The 20637-nt window shown below is 37.7% G+C and overlaps 1 protein-coding gene across 3 annotated transcripts in view; it reads left to right on the forward strand.

Moving 5' to 3' along the window:
- The window catches only part of FGD4 (FYVE, RhoGEF and PH domain containing 4), a 234582-nt gene that overhangs the window by 80988 nt on the left and 132957 nt on the right, over positions 1-20637 (forward strand). The window contains exon 1 of one of the 3 annotated variants that reach the window (XM_005897001.3): positions 12151-12262. The exons of the other annotated variants lie outside the window; for them this stretch is intronic. The gene's annotated coding sequence lies outside the window, so the exon portion shown is untranslated. Of the gene's footprint in view, positions 1-12150; positions 12263-20637 lie in introns of those variants that run through there. 3 annotated transcript variants of the gene reach the window in all.

A 20637-nucleotide genomic window follows, 5' to 3' on the forward strand; every position in this document is an offset into this window, starting at 1 on the left:
TCTTTGCAAGATGACTTGGGGGGAAAATCCCATTGTATTTGTTTTTTCTTAACTTTATTTATTTATTCATCTCTGTGTTGGGTCTTCGTTGTGGTGTGCCGGCTTCTCTAGTAGTGGTTGGTGGGTTTAGTTTTTCCTGGGCATGTGGGATCTTAGTTTCCCCATAGGGATCAAAGCTGTGTGCCTTGCATTGGAAGGTGGATTCTTTATCATTGGACCACTGAGGAAGTCCCCTCCCATTGCATTTGTATTCCTGATTTAAGACATTCATAATAGCTATACCTTAGAATTGTTTTGTAATTAATTTGTTTGTTTTTTTAATGTATTACTTTTGACTGTGCTAGATCTTTGTGCTGTGAATGGGCTTTCTCTAGTTGTGGCGAGTGGAGTCTACTCCTTAGTTGCATTGACAGGCTTCTTGTTACGGTGTTTTCAATTGTTGCAGAGCACAGGCTCTAGGTACATGGGCTTCAGTAGTTACGGTGCTTGGGCCTAGTTGCCCTGCTGCATGTGGGATCTTCCTGGATGAGGGATCAAACCTGAGTGCTCTGCATTGGCAGGCAGATTCTTAACCACGGGACCACCAGTGGTCCTTAGACCACTTAGAACTTAAGGACAAGCGTTGAATTAGGATTTTAAACAAATGTGTTGGATTCCATGTTTGTTTAAACTTATGAATCACACATTTAAAAAACTTTTACTTCTGTGTGGCAGGCAGCCTGTGTGCTAGCTATTTTTCAAATGTGGATGACATTGCTTTCTTCATGGACTGGGATTTATAGAATATTTGCAAATAGGTGATCATTGAACACTGAAAGAGAACTTCCTTAACTAAAGCAGGTTCTTTTATGCCACAAGCTTCATGTGAATGGAAAACTAAATCTATGCATAGAAAGCTTGGGCTATGAAAATACTAGTGCCAGGAAAAACACAGATTCACAAGACTTCGGCCAAAGCCTTTGGTTTTTCCTTGTTTCACTAGCTTAGAAATGGCCTGGCCTGAGATTCTCCCAATAATTCAGCCACAAGAGAAAGAAAAAGCTTGTTGTTTTTCATTCCCATTGTGTAGAGGCCCCTATGTCACAGACTTGCACCAGCATGGAGTACTGACCTACCTTGTGGAATGAATGGAACTGAATTTAGAGTAACTTAAAGTAACAAAGTAACATAAATTCTTTAATGTGTCTTCTATTTAAAACTTTATAGGCATGATGATAAATTTTAATAGAATACAAATAGCAAGAAAAATATGAATATACAATCAAAATATGAAAGTTTGGAGTGTTTTTTTCCAAGTAATTGTTTTGGATTGGAATATTTAATTTCAAGATTATAGGGGATTCCTTTTTTCTTTATACTGCTTCTGCATCTACCTTGGTAGTTTAGATGGGAATGTAAGTTAATACAGGGCTTCCCAGGTGACACTAGTGATAAAGAACCTGCCTGGCAATTCAGGAGAGTAAGAGATGTGGGTTTGATCCCTGGATCAGGAAGATCCCCTGGAGGAGGGCATAGCAATCCACTCCAGTATTCTTACCTGGAGAATCCCATGGACAGAGGAGCCTGGTGGGCTACAGTCCATGGGGTCTCACAGAGTCGGGCATGACTGAAGTCAACATGTACAAAATATCTGACTTTCCTTCATAAATGAGTAAAATTTTAGAGAACATGTATTACACTTAGAAATAGTCATTTCTCCTAATTTTTATTATAATTTTAAAATTTAGGATTTTTTTGCTATTAAATACCAGATTATATATATAGATACATATATATATGCAGATGTTTTACCTTCTGAGCCACCAGGGAAGTATAGATACATATATTTTATATTAAAAAGAAGTCAAAATAGGATTTATTATTGGACTTGTAGTTTTTATTCTCTAATGTAAGTATGGATAGATTTATTTATAAGACCAAAGGAAACTCAGAACTAGGGTGAAAGCCGCAGTAGTTCAAGGGTTTTTTTTTTTTTTTTGCCCGCATTCTTTTTTTAAGCCATCCCAACCTACATATGCTTCTCCAGAGTGTGCATACAGTGCTCACAGCATCCTCAGAATCAGCTTTGAAATGGAACCAACTGGACTCCTGTCCAGCTGTTTATACACTTCTTGGCGCTTCTCCTACCCATTTGTTTTCATCTTCCCAACTCATTTGATCCTGTGGCATTAGGGCCAACAGCTGCAATTGGTCCATAAAATAGCTGAATAATAAAATGCTATAATCTGATCCTTGTAGTTTTCGTGATGACTGAGTTGGTAACAGCAGTGCTATAGATTTGTTTGGCAGGTCAGGGGAAACATCATCTTTATTTTACCGGAAGAAAGTTTATGTATAAGAAGGATTGGTAATTGATCCTGAGTGGTATAATTGTATCTCCTGAATCCTAGTCTTGTTGTTTACTGAGTACCTATTAGACACAGTACTTTGTATTGTATGCACATTATTTCTAATCCTCAGAATAGGCTTGTAAGAACTGTGATATGACCTTAATTTTCCGGTGGTGAGAAAACAGACTCAATAAGGTTATAACCCTTATCAACATATTCAGTGTTACAGCAGCATTGTAGTGTTACCTGGAATTCAAATCCAAGATCATGCTTCCAAAGTTTGTGACCTATCTATAGCATATTGTAGCAGTAGGTTTTTTTTATTGTGAATAGTATTTTATTTCCATTTTGCTGTTAATGACATCAACTACTATGATGAAAGTTTTTATGCACATTATTGTACATCAGTTAGTGGAATTGTTGCAAGTGCGTATGTTCAGCTTTAGGAGATGTTGCCTGAAGGTTTTCCATAGTGGTTTTAGTGTGTGAATACTCTAATTCCCCTTCCTAGCCAGTACTTGATCTAAAACAATTTTAGCCATGTGGCAGGTATCTAGTGGTATCATTTTGTGATTTTAATTTACATGTCTCTGATTAATAATTTTTATATGCTTATTGGAGACCTTTTGTGAAGTTCCCAATTGAGACTTTTGTCCATTGAAAAATAGGTTAAGAGCCAAAAATAAAAAGAGTGAAAAAGAAACATTTAATATAATGTTGCACAGTGATAAGTGCTATTAAATACCAAAGACCAAAGTGCTAGGATTAATAGAAAGTGACCAAAATGGGATTGTGAAGAAAGAAAGGCCCACCTGAGAAAGTGGCATCAAAGTGCAGATTTGCATGAAATGTGTTATGGAAGCGAGAGGAAAATCTGGATAAAACATATGAAGCAGAGGGAACTGCAAGTGCAAGGGACTTGAAGAACTTGGTAAGGAAGTATTAAATTCCTATACAACTTTCAGCTTATGAGGGAAGGTAACAAGGCCTTTACTTTTACTCACCTTCAACTGTACACTCAGTAAGGTATTATTTGGCTTGTTTTCTTTTTATAAAGATCAAAAGCCTTCTGTTCAGTCACTGGGGTTCCATGTTTGAACTAGCAACTTCATGTTTTGCCTACTAATTGCTGTATAATATCTAAACATATTTACTGGTGATATGTTTTATGAATGTTTATTCAGTAAAATTGGACAGCCCTGATTGATTGGATGTGATGGAGGAGGGAGAACAGTTGCTGATTGAAGCAAAGAAGAAAGGAGTTTACTGGAAAGAGTCCTAAAGAAGCAGGAGTGTTAGCTGTGAAGGCGCCCGGGAGGAAAGAATGTAAAAAATGAAAATGCGGTTCACTGTCAGATGCTCCCAGAGAAGTACGGGGTAGGAGGGGTGGGCTGCTGATTGCAGTGGGCCACTGGCCTTGTGGAAGCAGGATCAGGTCTGTGTCAGTCAGACAGGTGGGCTAAAGGGGAGGTGAGGAAATGGAGGCAGTGACCTGGGGTTCCCAAGTTTTGAGAAGTGTAAACAAGAAAAAGGATGAGATTAGACAGCTTGAGAAGAATATAGATAGAACCAAGAGCTTTTTGTTTTATTTTGGGTTTTGAGGGTTTTTGTTTTTTGGAAGAGACTTCAGTGTTTGGGTTTTTTTTTTTTTTTTTTTTCTCATAACAGGAAGTCATCCTTTGCTATTCTTGGCTCAGAGCAGACAGTTGTGTCTCCCTCCCTCCCTGCCCTTTTAAACTTGTTTAAAACTTCTTACAGCTATATAATTTTCTATGTATCCCAAGAGGGTTTACCTTTGTGATCTCATTGATCTTCTTGAGAGGGAAGTACCAAATATTATGCCTGTTTCTTAGATGAAAGCCTCAAAGCTCAGAGGTTGTAGCTGAGAAGTCTTTCCACTGATAACTTGTGGGGCAAGAATATTTGTAAGTATATCCTGCCTTGCTCAGAGTTTGGGAATCTGTGTTTACAGCATTAACTAACCTTGATTTGCCCCTTATTCAAGTGGTTATCCTCTGGTTACCCCAGAAAAAAAATCTAAGTTTTTAGATATAATTTATAGGTCAGATTAAGAAGCTTTCCCAAATACCCCTTTACTTCCCCCTTGCCCACACACCCCTCTCACCCATCTGTGCACGCTCCTGTATCATACACACACCACTCATCCCACATACATACCTCTGCCACCCACACAGCCCACAAATGTTCACTTTAGTCCTTGCCCACAAAACTAGGCTACTTTTCTCTTTCTGCAGTTTGGATTTGGGGTAAAAAAAGTAGCTAGGTTAGAAAGAATTGATTTTATGAGCTCAGATTAGAGACTGTAAATACAATCATACCTTGTTTTCTTGTGCTTTACTTTATTGCACTTTGCAGATACTTCCTTTTTATTTTTTTTTATAAACTGAAGGTTTGTGGTAACCCTGCATTGTCAGATGATGGTCAGCAGTTTTTAACAATAAAATATTTTAAAATTCAAGTATGTACATTGTTATTGCACACTTAATAGACTATACTATAGTGGAACCATAACTTTTATATGCCTCGGGATACCAAAAAATTCGTATGACTTGTTTTATTGCTATGGTCTGGAACCAAAACTGTAATATCTCAGAGGGAAGTCTGTAAATCCCTAGGCTTCAACAATAAGGGTTCAGTTGATCATTCAGTTTTTACTGAATTTGCTTTCATTCCTCAAAGGAAACCCTGTAGAATACTAAACAGTTTTTGCATAAATTTGATCTAGAGCAATAGTTGTATGATTTGGTCCTTCAGGATATTTTTTAAGTTTTGAGGATTAACTGTTCAGCCTTGGATTTTTATATGCACAGAACTGGGATTGATACAGTTTTCATTGTAGCTTGATCTCAGTCCCTAAAGTATGAAAAAGAACATTCATAACATTGATATTTTGATCGTTTTTACAGAATGATGTTTGTGTGATGTATTTTTTTCACTTAACCTAGTCCTAGTGTTAAAGTGCTACACTCAATATGCCAGCAAATTTGGAAAACTCAGCCATGGCCACAGGACTGAGAAGGTCAGTTTTCATTCCAATCCCAAAGAAGGGCAATGCCAAAGAATGCTCAAACTACTGCACAACTGTACTCATTTCATATGCTAGCAAAGTAATGCTCAAGGTTCTTCAAGCTAGGCTTTAACAGTACATGAACCGAGAACTCCCACATGGTCAAGCTGGATTTAGAAAAGGCAGAGGAACCACAGATCAAATTGTCAACATCTGTTGGATCATAGAAAAAGCAAGAGAATTCCAGAAAAACATCTGCTTTTGCTTCATTGACTATGCTAAAGCTTTGACCGTGTGGATCACAACAAGCTATAGAAAATTCTTAAAGAGATGGGACTACCAGACCACCTTACCTGCCTCCTGAAAAATCTGTATGCAGGTCAAGAAGCAATAGTTAGAACCAGACATGGAACAATGGACTGGTTCAAAATTTGGAAAGGAGTATGTCAAGGCTGTATATTGTCACCTTGCTTTTTAACTTGTATGCAGAGTACATCATGCATAATGCAAGGCTGGATGAAGCACAAGCTAGAATCAGGATTGCTGGGAGAAATATCAATAACCTCAGATATGCAGGTGATACCACCCTTATGGCAGAAAGCAGAGGGGAACTGAAGAGCCTGTTGATGAAGGTGAAAGAGGAGAGTGAAAAAGCTTACTTAAAACTCAACATTCAAAAAACAAAGATCATGACATCCAGTTCCATCACTTCATGGCAAACAGATGGGGAAACAATGGAACAGTGACAGTCAATGGAGGGACTGAACAACAAGTGCTAGACATCTATCCCAGTTGTAAGTGCCTTTCTATCCCTCATCTCCCGAAGGGGTGAAAGTCTTTGTTTTTTGAACATATTAAAAACTCATCAAGAGAAGGAAATCAGTGTCTCCTTTTTTTGTGTGTTCAGAGTTTAGGTTAGAACTTTTGGAAATTGTAGATGCTCAATAAGTCTTGTTTATAGAACATTCTTTGTTCTTAATCCTTTTCCCACTTGTCACAAATATTTGAAAAAATATAGTCATTAATATAACTAATATTAATATTTAGCATATATATTATGTTCCCAGAGAAGGAAATGGTAACCCATTCCGATATTCACGTCTGGAAAATCCCATGGACAGAGGAGCTTGGTGGGTTACAATCCATGGGGTTGCAAAAGGCTTGGACATGACTCAGTGACTAAACATATGTTATATATATGTACTCAGCATAGAAAGTCTTCCCTTGCATATATTTCAGAAAGTTTCTTAGACAAAGAAAGATAAAAGAACTAAAACATCTAGATTCCAATTTAGGTGCATCACTTACTGAAAGAATATGGGTAAGGAGGAATGTGGAAGGCAGCAGACTAGGACCCAGATATTTGTATACTTTCCTCCCACCTCTGTTTTAGAATCAATATTAAATGTATGAAAAGACAGGGAATTTTATCCTAATGAAGATAGCAATAATCTAATGATGTGAAAAATTGGATCCCATTATTCTCATTTGGCTGAGATATAATATCCTTTTAATTTTAATAAAAAATATCCCTGGGGCATTGGTAGAATTGGATTAGAGTCCTGATGGTTGGAGTTTGATGAAAAAAGGGCTAGCACTCTGGAACTTACCTCAACACTTTTTTCTTTGCAGTATGGTAGCTGGACAGGTCCTAGAAAGGAAAGTACTGCTGCTATGCTAACCATATCAGAGGAATGATGGGCAATTAAAAGAAAATGCTTTCATCAAATCACGCTAGATTATTTCTCCATCATTGTTTTTTTCTTTGTTGTTGTTTTTAAAGACAGACTCTTTTTAAAAAATTTGGTATTTGTTTGTTTTTGACTGTGCTGGGTCTTCATTGCTGCATGAAGACTTTCTCTTGTGGTGAGTGGGGACTGCTCTCTAGGTGCAGTGCATGGGCTTCTCTTTGCAGTGGCTTCTCTTATTGCAGAGCATAGGCTCTAGGGTGCACGGGCTCAGTTCCCTCGAGACACGTGGAATCTTCCTGGAGCGGGGATTGAACCCATGTCCCCAGCATTGGTCGGTGGATTCTTAGCTACTGGACCACCAGGGGAGTCCTGTTTTGTTTTGGTTTTGGCCATGCAGTACAGCTTATCGACATTAGTTCCCCATCAGGGAATGAACCTGGACTATAGCAGTGAAAGTGTTGAGTCCTAACCATTGAACCACCAGAGAATTCCTTACTCCATCATTGTTAAGACCTTACAAACTGGACAGAGAAGTTCCTTTTATTTCAGTGTTTTTTTTTTCTTTTCTTTTGCTTGTGAGGTACTTTGTACCTTACAAATGTGTATTTTTACTGTAAATCTTCTTTAAAGAACTTGTTGCAAAAGAAAAAACAGTCAAAAAAAAGTTATATAGAATGTTAAGCAAAAATACAAAATTCTGTATTTTTAGACAAAATAATTTGAGTTTGTAACACAAGGAAACTAAATTGTGAACACACTGAGAATAATTTAAGTCTGTTTCATATTCACAGACAAAACCCTAACAATATCCAGTCACCTCATAATATAAGCTACTTGTCAAAAAGTGGTTTCAGCAAGGAAAAGAGAATGTGGGAAGAGCAGAACTGGTGGCAGTGTTACTCAGTGTGCCTACCTGGGGCATCTTTGTGCAGGTACAGTTGCCATCTCACCTGGTACTTTAGTGATGCCTGCTGCTCAGAACTTTGAGTCTTACCACAGCCAAGGGTTGTACCCAGAAACTTTTACTATGCCATTTCATTCTGGAAAATAAACATTTATTCTTGCTCTTGTAATGCTTTTTTCTCCCTTTCCGCTGAAATTAGTAAGAATGAAGAGGAACCCTCCTTCCAACATTCATTCTCATTATTTTAGAATGGTAGAGATCTTTGAAGATGATCTAACTCAGCTCTCTCATTTCTGCAATTGAAATGCACAGGACCAGAGCTGGCAATGGCTTGCCATGTCATACCAGTGGCTAAGCAAGGACTAGAGTCCAGGTTTCTTAAATTCTAAACAGTGGTTCTGTCACTGAGCTTTGCAAAAGCTAAGGACTTGAAAACTTCCTTACAAAAATATGTGTCTGTGGGGAGATTCAGTAGTGAAGGGAGATAGAATAGTACTCCCAGGGTTATTTGATCACTGCTTAGCTGACACAGTAACTACTATAACAGCTTGTAGGCAACATTGCCAACTGCCCAGTATTTGAAGAAGATATCAGGCTTCTCTGTTCCCAACAACTTTATATCTTGAGAACCTTTATGGGGATTATTGACTCTTTGTCACGTGCCCTACCGCTTAAGTATGGGGACCCTATTATTACACTCTGAGCAGTGTGGCTTAAGGTGCTATTGTGGAGACAATGTCAGAACAGCCAGAGGTGAACATGGAGCTAAAAAGGACACTACTGCCTACTTCCTTTTCTTAGATCTGTCTTTTTTTTTTTTTTTTTCTTTCTGAGTGATTCCCACAGAATCAGTTTCCTAGAAGTGGTGACCCAGATTCATTTTTGCTTTTTTCTATTGTCTTGATAGTAGATCCACCCAAGAATATAGTGGGGTAAACTTTGAAAAATATGTGTAGGAAGAATAAATATTACTTTTAGAAAATTATCATTTGTGACATTAAGATTTTTGGAAAACAGAAAGGAAAATATCAGTAAAATCTCTTCTTCACAACTGCTCTTATAATTTTGAGATAGATAGGCTTAGGCTTTGGTTTCTAAGAATCTCATTTTTTATTGCAGTTGTTCATAGCAAATACTCAGTTATGTATTTTTTTCCCCTGTACTTCCAGGAGGTAGTGTGGCATAATGATCAGACCCAAGCTTTGGTCTCACTTGCGATTCTAGTCTCAGCAGTGAGATGTAGGGCAAAGAACTTAGTTTCTGAGTCTCAGTTTCCATAACTAAAAAATGATTATAGCAATTCCTACTTCATAATCCCTGTGAGATTTAAATAAAATATTTATAAATGCTTATTATAGTTCCTAGCACAGACTAGGGACCCAACAAATAGAATATCATTATTGGTATACCAGTTGACATTTCCCTTATGCCCCATAGTTCTTGTGACCATATTTTTAATAATTGCATGATATTCTATCAAGTTGAGTATATTCCAGTTTGTGTAACCATTAATCTATTATTAGATTCTTGTTTCCTCTAAATTTGCCGTAGAATAAAAGATTTTTCAGCAAGCTGTTATTTATTCAGCAGATTCAGGAAATACTGTGTATAAGGACCTTTGCTTGGCAGCAGCAGCACAGAGCTCAGAGTGGAAAAGTCCCTAGCTTTGAGGGGCTCTCGGTGTGTAAGTGGAGATACGTGAAGAGAACTCTGGCCTGTGGTAAACGTTGGCACTGTCCAAGTTACTGAAAAAGTGCTGAGGAGAGGACAGAATGTGAGATTCTGCTTAGAGAGACTCACGGAAAGCCAGAGAGGGTTGTGGGAGAGGAATCAAGTGATGGAGGTGAGGTGCAGGTTATTAAGGGCTTTTAAATCTTTATACAGAATGCAGCATTTATCCTCAGTGCAAGGGAAAGTCAGTTTTGAGAAGAGAATTTGCATTATCTGCTTAGGTTTTATAGCCTATACAAGGCGAAGTGGAAGTAGAGAGTTTATTTAGGAAATTATTAAGGAATCTAGGTGAGAGATGGTATGTCTTCGACCAGGTGGAAATGGTGGAGGTGGTAAGAAGTGGCCATATTGGAAGAAATAACTCACATCATGAGCTGTCAGGTTGGATGCGAAGATGTCAAAGAAATAGAAAAGTCAAAGATGGGCTCTCAGGCATTCAGCTTGAGTGACTGGAAGAGTGGAGTTGCTGTTTCCAAAAACAAGGAAGGATGCAGGAGGAGCTGATTTGGGGGAGAAATCAGGAGTTAAGTTTTGGGATGTTACGTTCGAGATTTTTATTAAACATTCATGCAATAGATGTTCAATAGATAGTTTTGGGATGTTACGTTCGAGATTTTTATTAAACATTCAGGCAGAGATGTTCAATAGATAGTTAGACGTAGAAGTGTGCAATTCTTGGAAAGAGAGGTTTATCCTGGAATTATAAATTTGGGAGATAGCTATATATTTATAGTATTTTAAAAACTTGGTACAGTTATTTTACCTATTACTACTCCTCTCATAGAATTTTCATTGGTATTTTCATTTTTTAAAAATCCAAATAAACTTTAGGATCACTTTGTTAAATTCATTTTGTAAAGTATGCTGGACATTTTACTAGAAAAATGTACATATGTATTACATATATATTTATATATAAATTTACTAAAAGACTGGTAATTTGAAAAGAGTTGGCATCTTTAAAATGGATCTTTGTATCCAGCAATGCATTATTTTTCTCCATTTAGTTTTCTTTTATTAATATTTCTTCTGATAGTTCATTCTTTGTCCCCCAAATAGTTCATACACAGTTCTTGATAGTATTATTCCAAAGTATTGTAAGATGTCACAGAAAAAACAGAATAAACTTTTTGGCCAACCCAATACACTATTTGTTGCTGTAGTTAGTAAATTTCATTTTATTGATGTTCTGATGTTTTTGCCTTATAAAGGAATTATTTTGATATATTTAGCCACATCATTAAATTTCAGGTGATATAAATAATCTCTTTGATTTTAATTTTTCCCCCTAGCAATACAATCATATCATCTGCAAATAATGATTTTGTCTTTTTTCCTTTCAACATTTGTGTCTTACTTCTGTTCATTCCAAGAAAAGAAGTCCTGAATTTAAGATAGTGGCTAACTATAAAGCAAGGAGGTAATTAAGACATAAAAGTCTAGTTACGGCTTACAGTTGTTGTTCTGTTTTTGCTTTAGGCCTATCCTAATTATTTCTTTTCCTTGCCTTTGAAAAATATATTTCTGTTGGATTTGAGTGCCCAAAGTTCGTCTGTTTTACATTTATACATTATCTCCAGTAGTTGGTCTTGATGGGGTATATATTTGGTTTTCAGTCATTTTGCTCTTTCAAGGACATATTCTTTGATTCCTTGAATACCATGAATTCAGGGGAAGCTCTTTTCCTGCTGAATCAGCATTGAACTTTCATGGATGCAGAACCAAATTAAAGCCCATAGAGAGTACGTAACCAAGAGATTTCAGTCATATAATTGGATAAGGTCCTAATGAAAATGTGAAGTTTAGAAGCCTCTCCCTCTCCCCCCGAAAACAAAAATAAAAATGAATTCATATAAGTTTAAAAAATTAATACGTGTATATTTATAGGACAGTTGCTTTTGAAAACTTATTTTCAAGCTAAGTTTTACAAATTTGAAAATTTTATTTTAAAAAGTCTAAATACAAAACCAGTTTCTCTTCTGATGTGGATTGTAAATCAACAGAAAGGACTTGCTGATACAGCTTAGATTTCTGGAATGCGTTATCTTGAATTTTCAAGTTTACTTTCAAGTTTTATTTTTCTGTTTGTCAAGTTAAGCCTCATGTGACCTTTTTCTGTGAATGAGCAGTGGACACTATCTGGCATGTTAGCGCTTTGTACCTCCAAGGGTAGATTTGCAGGACAGCTTTTAATTGGCCTGCATTGCCTTGTTTAAATAGCCAAACACCTGCTAGGCAAGCCCCTGCACATGTGAGTGGCTATATGTTCCTTCCGTTAGGATTTGCGAGGCTGGAGCACAAAGACAGCAATTGTTACCCAATAAGCAGTAGTCACACAATTCTACCAATCGCCTTAGGAGGGCTGGTTACCATGGAATCCACCATCTGTTCACTCCCCGTCGGAATGTGATTATCCTTGCTGGGGTGGGAACTGGGAGCGTGTGCAGTGTGGAATTATCTGCAATGGACTGGGTTAATGGGAGCTAGATTTGGCTCACTAGAAGAACAGATGAAGGGAGTTTTACTTCTTAACCATTTGTGACTACTAACCAAGAGGAATAATTTCAGCTTTTATAAGGTAAGTAATTCAAGTACTATGTATCCCGTTTGTACTACGTTTGGTGTGGGGCATTATCTCCATGTGGTTCCAGGAAAGGGAGCTGTAAGCTCTTCTGGAAGGAGCCTCCAACATTACACACTTCTGTTGTATTGATTTTAAGCAGCTCAGTTATACCTGTACAGTTACATGTTGATGTTGAAAAATCAAATAATTATTTTTTAATCTTTAAAAATTTAGTCAAAATTATAATATGACTTCTGAAAGTGGCAAAAAGACTGTAATTTTAATGGTTTCTCAGAGTGAATTGTACCAATACTCGAAATATACTCATGGCCACAACGTGTTCAATGTCTTCTTCAAATAAGAAAATGTCTCAGGTCAGGGACATTTGTAGGTTATGATTTTATTCATCATTATTCTGGCCCACGTGACTGGCTTCACATTACTAGCTCATGTTTTGTAATGTGAGGTTTATGCAGTTAATTTTGCAATGCTTTTGCACAAGTTTCGAGGGCTTGAGCATGTGGAGACAATGTGACAGTGCTTTAACAGCAGGCGTATAGGCATAGTGATAAAGGAAAGGGCAAAGCTCGGAGGATCTGCTTCTGTTTCAAGGGCTTCCTTTGTTTTTCTGTTTGAACAGCCCCTTAAAATGTGTGCTGCATATTGTAAGCAGCAGAAGGAGATTTTGGTGCTAACAAATGGATGACTGACATTTTTCTGTGTGGCTAAGAGGTTGGTAGCTCAAACAAGGGACTTCTATATCCTTTGTGAGGCAGCATTGTATATACCCTTCCCCAAAACTGTGCCCTAAAACATAAAAGTGAAAAACAAAAAGAGTGCTGTCTATACTCTGGATACTTCTTTTGTGTAAGTTTTCCTGTCATTTAAATCATAGTGCCAGGGATATGTGCATCTAGCTGGGTCTGCCATTTTTATTTGATATGGGAAGGAGTTGCAAAGAGAGGATTTGCTAATGCAGCGTTAGTTCCTCTAATTGTGCTGTTCTGCTGTCATCTTGGACGTTCATGTCAGTGGGTCAGTGGCTGCCGGGAGAGCTGGAACAGGTCGTTGTTAACAGGCCTTACTTTGATTTTCTTTTTCTGATTGTAGAATAAAATTAGATAACCTTGTACTGGTCAAGGACTCATGTTCTTACTTCAGGTTTTCAAGCCTGACTGCTAATTATGGGTTCTTGGTATTTATTGTTGTTGACTTATTGTAGTTAAAATTCTTACCTTCTTTTGTGTTTACTGGGCTATTCTCAAGTTTTTTTAATATGCAAAATCAGATCAGGTACATACTACCTCTAAAAAGCATCTTTTCCACTAACAATAGACATGTATCTGCCTGAAAATTTCCTTAGCAGCATCTGTAAAAAAATTTTAAGTGAATGTTGTATTATTTGGATGAAATTTTCACTCATGAAAACAATTGTTCATAAGCAATATAAGTTTTGAGAGGAAATGAGATAATTTAAAAGCATGTACATTTAGGCTGTTTGTGTTACCTTAATTACCTTGTATCTTAGAAACCTGAAAAGGCCTGTGAGTGAGTGGGTATGAAGTACTAGAGTATTCTGTGTGCCTGGGGTGTGATTGCTCAAGCAGTTGAAGTGAACTGGGCAAATCAGGACACCTCTCAAGTTCCCTAAGTATTCGTGGATTTCCTTACTGTTATGACTGTTACTGAGTTAACGTTGTAAGATTGTTTTTTTTTTTTTAAGTGGGTATTTATGCAGAATGTATCCCAGCATTTATAGGTATTGGCAGGCATTTATTTGTTTTCACTTGTAAACATGTTTATTAATATGTTTCTTGGCTGAATTTTTCTGAGTAGTAAACAGTAAAGCCACAGGGTATTCAAAAAGTGTTGAAAAACTTTGGTCCATCAGCCACTGACAAGAAGCCTAGGGTTTTACTTTCTAAAATTGGTGAAGAGGAGTGGGCAGCGGCATAGTCCCTGGAACACTTGTGATTCCTAGTAGGGTGCCTGGGGGACAGGAGTGCACAGTCCCACGATGTGTAGTTCCTTTGAGGGAATGTGGTCTTTGGACCTGGTGTTGCTTATGGGGAGATGTTCACTTCCATTCACAAACATTGTCAGTGGTGACACCTACCACCATAAGTTGAAAATGTCAGGTCAGCTGGGAAGCATTGCTTCCTGGTTCCCACTCTCCCTGTCTCTGAAGGTGGCGGGAGGTGCTAGATTCAGTGCTTTCTGACCCTTCTTCCAACTTCTCAATGGCATGAGGCTTTTCAGTCTCCTTCAATACAACTTAAGATTTTACTAAATGGAAAATTTAGCTTTATGTTTGTAAATATGTAAAGCAACCCTTATTCCGAGTTATTTCTTATAAAGGTATTATTCTATAGATAAAAAATTGGAAACTGAATAAAGTACCTGGAATGATTCAAATCCATAGCAATCTGAGTAGACGGCATCTCAATCCACCACTGATGCAGTATGAACAGTCAAGTCTTTCTGCTTCTTTGACACTTTATGCTGGAAGGCTGCCTGACAACTATTTCAAGTAGACCACAGAGCTCATAAACATCAGTTAAATTCTTACATTTTTCTTATTACCACATTCAGTCTCACTTATAAATTGACTCTGTCTTTGGCTTTTGAGATACTGATTTATAATCCGTTTTTGCTGTTAACTGTTTTTGGCCATGATGGTCCATTTGGCCCTTGGACAGACGATGGAGCGCTAGGGATTTGAAGGGAAGAAGAACCGGCTTATGCTGTCATCACTGATGCTGCTTTGTTCTCATGTTCCTGGTAATATTGAAGCCATTTGCATAAAAATGTGACTTTTTAAAATAGATGTACTGAAAATTGCCTTCTTTTGCCCTCTCCCACAATTCCATGTCGTCATGGTTTCAAGAAGTGCTTAGAATGAGTTGTTAACATTGTGCCTCAGTACACTTTAGCATTGCTGTGTTAGATATAGAGCTGCAAGGTGTGATGTCTATAAAATGTGCACATGAAAGATGTAAACTCACCCAAAAGCTGTGCTCAAAGGTGCTTCCATTTGGCAGGACTTTTCTTCCTGTGAATGTGCCATATAGTTGATTATCATCAGTTTCTTCTGAGCTATTTCTTCTGTTTTTATAACTGCTTCTATGCTTCTGTAAAGTAAAAAGGCAAACTTTCTGTACATTGGCAGTGCGTGGATCTATGTAGGCAGAAGCAGATCCTTGGAACAGTTTTGTGTAATATACTCATGCCTTTCTCATTCAGTTGTCGCCACTTAAAGCCCAGTGATGACTTGATGGAGTTGTATGAAAGTATCTAGGGATACCTTATCTGAAAAAACTTCCATAGTTTTACAGATAACCCTAATCTGTGGGGGCTACATTGTTCTTTTGTAATAAAAGTGTTGACTTACCAACTTCCCCTGTAAGTAGTTGTTTCCTTCTTCCCTGTTTGCTTAATTCCTGTGTTGTTTTTAAATTTTTGCCAATTTCCTGGCCCTGACCCCACATTCATGAATTATGAGGCAAGATGTATTTCCATAAGGCAAGCAGATGAAATCTGTTAGATTTTTTAGATCCCTATTATACATTGCTAGATGTTTATTTTCACATAATTTAAAGACTGTATCTGTCAGAAGAATTTGAGGCCCATAAGAATTAAGCAGCCTGTCCAGAGTCACAGAACTTGAGTTGCAAAAACAGCTAATGTTGACTATCGCGTGTTGAGTACAAAGATACGGGCAAAGCCAACTTACTTCCTACATTGTTAGCTTCATGAGGAGCAGAACATTGGGGTATCACCCTAAACTCTCACAGATACAGTTTTCAATGTGCCCAAAGAGGGGCAACTTTGAAAGATAATTCCCTCAATAATCAAGGTCATAAGAAATATATATTTTCATAAATGCCTAAACGTTAAAAAAAAAAAAAGTAATTGCCAGGTCAACTAGATGTTCTTGTTTCTTAGTTTGCAGATTCTTGCCCTTGTATCTGTGTTTATAGTCGTAAACTCATGATCAGGATGTTGCTTGGTGATTTTGGAGCCCAGAGTGGGTGGGGGTGGAGCACTGAGGAAGGACAGCCTGAGGGCAAATACCATTCCATCCCAGGGCCCAGTTGTCACCTGGTTAGCATATTTCTGTTCCGAGTTAATGCACTTTCTTCTGTGGACATTGGTGGAGACATAAAACCTGTTTGCTTATCTGGTCTCCTTCTGCTCTGTTGTGCTCACCCCACCCACCTGCTTCACCTTGCTCAGGATCCCCCTACTGTCCACTGAGACATTGCTTCTTTGGCTCTGTTACTGTTATCATTCACTTATCACATGTTTATTGAACATTTACTCTGTGCTGGGCAGTGTTGCAGGTGTGGAGGATAGGACGTGGAACACAATGGTCAGGTTCTTTCGTGGACTTACGTAATACAGAAGGAGACAGATAATACACAGTTAAAATAAATGAACAGTGTGATTTTGAATAATGACGAGTATGTGAAGACAAAATGTAATGTGTTAAGGGATTTTAGGGCAACAAATTTTATGTTGAGTGGAGGAGATCTCATATAAGCTGAGTCACAAATGATAAGCCACCAGGTTGATCCAGGAAAGCTAGGAATGTGTTGTTATCCCCACTTTATTCCCGTGGAAATTGAGGAAAGCCTGTCATCAGGACCATTCCTTGTTGACTTGGTGCTGCAAAACCATACCACTTGTCTTTTCTTTCAGGACTTAATGTTGACTATATGCTCTTTTCCAAAGTCAGAATTTAATGGGAGAGCATAGGAAGTAGTGTCTACTTCAGTACAATGGCTAAGAACACAAGCAGACCTAGATTAGTCCCATCTCACATACTGTCTACTCTGGAGGTCTCTAGGCAAGTTACTTAAACCTGTCTCCCCATTTGTTAAAACTTCTGGAGTTATTGTGGATATAAAAGAGATAATATTAAAAAACCATTCGGTTCTCTGAGGGGCTTCAGTAATAATCCCATGAATATTAAAATAATTTTCTATGGTTGGTAGTGAGAACCTAGGAGTACTATTAGCCTTCTCTCTATAGGATAATTTTTCTTTGATCTCTTCATTCCCCTCTCATCCCTTACATTCATTTATTTTAACAAAAGCTTTAAAAAAAAACAACCCTTTATTGAGGCATGATTGACATACAAAAAACTGTATGTACTTAATGTGTGTAACTTCAAGAGCTTTGAAGATAAGTATACACTTATAAGGGGCTTCCCAGGTGGCAGTAGAGGTAAAAAACCCACCTGAATGCAGGAGATGTAAGAGACATGGGTTCGACCCCTGGGTTGGGAAGATCTCCTGGAAGAGGGTATGACAACCCACTCCAGTACCCTTGCCTGGAAAGTCCCATGGACAGAGGAGCCTGGCAGGCTGCAGTCTATTGGGTTGCAAAGAGTCGAACACAACTGAAGTGACCTAGCACCCGTGCACGTGTACACGTGTGAAACCATCACTGCAATCTATGCCATGATGTATTCATCACTTCCAAAAGAAGACTTTTTGCACATCCACCTCTCCTTGCTAGATTCTGCATAAAGAACATGATTGGACATGTTCTCACAGGTCTGTGCTCACCTGGTACTCGACTAACAGTCTGTTAACCAGTCAGTTGCATTCAGTATGATTGGTGACACAGTGCAGGAGTGGTGTGGGAGACAGAGGAACAGGTGGTCGACTGTACAGGTAACGTGGGCTTGGAATTCTAGTCTGCAGCAGCAAATGCAGGGAGGCGTGCTGGTGGCTGAGTGTAGAATTAGAGCTAAGTACTGTAGGACAGGATTTGAGAATGGAAACCTTGGTTTGCATAGAAGTTTTTTACTGTATCCTATAAAGAATGAGGAACCTTTGAATAGTTTTAAACATCTGAGGAATAAATCTTCAATTTTGTCATCTAAAAAGATAACTGGTAGTTAAAGTGATGAAAACATTGGAGAGAACAATTTCCAAGGCAGCCTGAGTTCTTCTTTTTTTCATCTTCATCTTCATCCATACCAGGCAAGATTTTTCTTATGTTGTCATTACCACCACAATATAATTTGGACTCGCATAGAGTCCAAAAAGTCCCTGAGAATTCCTTTAGGAGGGTATAACTTTGGAGATCAACTCTCTCATTAAGTCCAATCCAGCATGTGTTCCCTCCCCCCAGCCCCACACAGGGTTGGAATAGATTGCTGCTGTTTTGCTTGGGCACCAGATGAAATAATTCCTTCTGTGTTCAGGGGTCATGCTGCATGCAGTAAGAGGAAGCAGCAGGCTCATGATCTCTCAGTCTGACTCCCACAACAGAGACCATGAGCATTGTTGCCTTTAACTGCCACACCTGTGTTTGTGTGCTTTCTGGTACAGGTGTTTTCTATTTGCAAAACATATAGTTCAGTTCAAGCCAGTTTAAATGCACTTACAGTACAACTGCTGTAACTGCAGTACCAACTTTTTGTGTTTTCTATATGTCAGACCGTGCAGAATACATTTATCATCTCATTTAACCTTTATTAAACATTTGAAATAACTGGAATTTATCTTTATTGAATAAATAAAACTGTTCCTATTAGCTACATACTATTTTCAAGTTCACTAATAATTAAATGATTAACTGGGATTAAAACCTTGATCGGTTCAACTTCAATCCTATAATCTTAGCTATTATGCTCAGTTTCAATTAGAAAGCCATTGCATTAACCTAGACAGAAAAATATAACAAATGTTATGATACCAGTGGTGTAGAAACAAGATTCCAAAGAGATAAAGGGAGAGAATAAATGACTACTGTGTTTAAGAAGTCTTTAAATCGTTATCTAGGAACATGAACAGATATTCAATAAAGGAAGAAATACAAATGCCTAATACATGAGGAAAAAAAGTTTTGTATAGGTACATCCCAGGTGACCCAGTGGGTAAAGAATCCACCTACAATGCAGGAGACACAGGAGATGCGGGTTTGATCACTGGTTTGGGAAGATTCCCTGGAGGAGGAAATGGCAACCCACTCCAGTGTTCTTGCCTAGAAAATTGCATGGACTGAGGAGCCTGGCAGGCAACACTTCATGGGGTCGCAAAGAATCGGACACAACTGTGCTACTAAGCTAACTAAATATCTAACATGAACAGATACTTCAAAAAGGAGGAAACACAAATGCCGGATATATGGGAAAAAAAGTTTTATATAACTGGCAGTCAAAAAAATATACAAAATAAATATTCTTTTATTACATTGGCAAAAAATTTACTGAATGGTTGTATTTTCCATTGGCACCCCCATATGCTTCAATAACAATGTAACTTCAGATTACAGTATGCATTGATTTAACTTTTGGGGAAACAATGTAGTAATATATTTTATCTTAACTAGAGAACCCTTTGTAGCAAGGCATAGAAGAAAATATAACTCAAGAGAAAAGAGGGGTGTATAGAAAAAATAAAAGGCGTCTCCAGGAGCCAAGGGGCAGTAAATTCATCTAGGCCTCAGAGGAGCCTGCAAACAGGACTGTTACAACTCCCTGTTCTTCAGAATAACCCCTTCCGCATTTCTGTGTGCATGGCAAAAACAAACAAACAAACAAAAAAAAAACCCAAAACAAAACATGGCTATTGCAAATCTTGATTATACCACTTCGTAGTACCAGTGCCTGGTAGAAACACAGAAGTTCCAATTACTGATACCTTGGACTTAGACTCTGATGGGCTAAGCTTTGGTCAGCACTTACCTTTGGTCCCATCAGATGTGATCATAGAATACAAGGTCACTTGGCTTAGCTACCTACTCAGAAAGTTCTGTGAAACAGAACTCTAAGCGGGGTAAAGTAAGCAAATAGAAGAACACACTTTTTGTTACTTGTATCAACAGAGCTAAGGATGTTCATGTTCTTTGACCTCACAGTCCCAATTTTAGAAATCTGCCAGTAGGAAGTTACTGAGTGATCTAGTGAATCATTTATCACATCACATCACATTCTCTGGTGGGAATGGGAAGAAATGGGAAACCACTAACATGTTCAAAAATAGGAAAATGGTTAATGACTCTTCATGAGATTGTAGGTTATGCAAATATTAAAGACATGTTTTCTAAACATGTAAGAAGATACAATGAAATGTAAATTATGTTGTGTATGCTGTACAAGGTTGCATTTTATATAATACATAGAAAAAAATACTAGAGGGAATTACACCAAACACTAGATTTTAGAATCACTTTTGTTGTATTTATAATTTTTCTTTAGATTTTAAATGATTAACAGTGGCCATATAATAATATTATACTTACAAAAAATGCTCAAAAAAGCAAATTATAATCTGGCAGGAAAGATAAACTTGTCCTAGGTTAAGTAATAGTAACTAAGCTAATATGTAGTAGTGTTACAAATTGTATAATAAAAACTTATGGATGGATTTAAT

The sequence above is a fragment of the Bos mutus genome, chromosome 5, assembly GCF_027580195.1.
Source record: "Bos mutus isolate GX-2022 chromosome 5, NWIPB_WYAK_1.1, whole genome shotgun sequence".
In the NCBI taxonomy this organism is placed as follows: Eukaryota; Metazoa; Chordata; class Mammalia; order Artiodactyla; family Bovidae; genus Bos; species Bos mutus.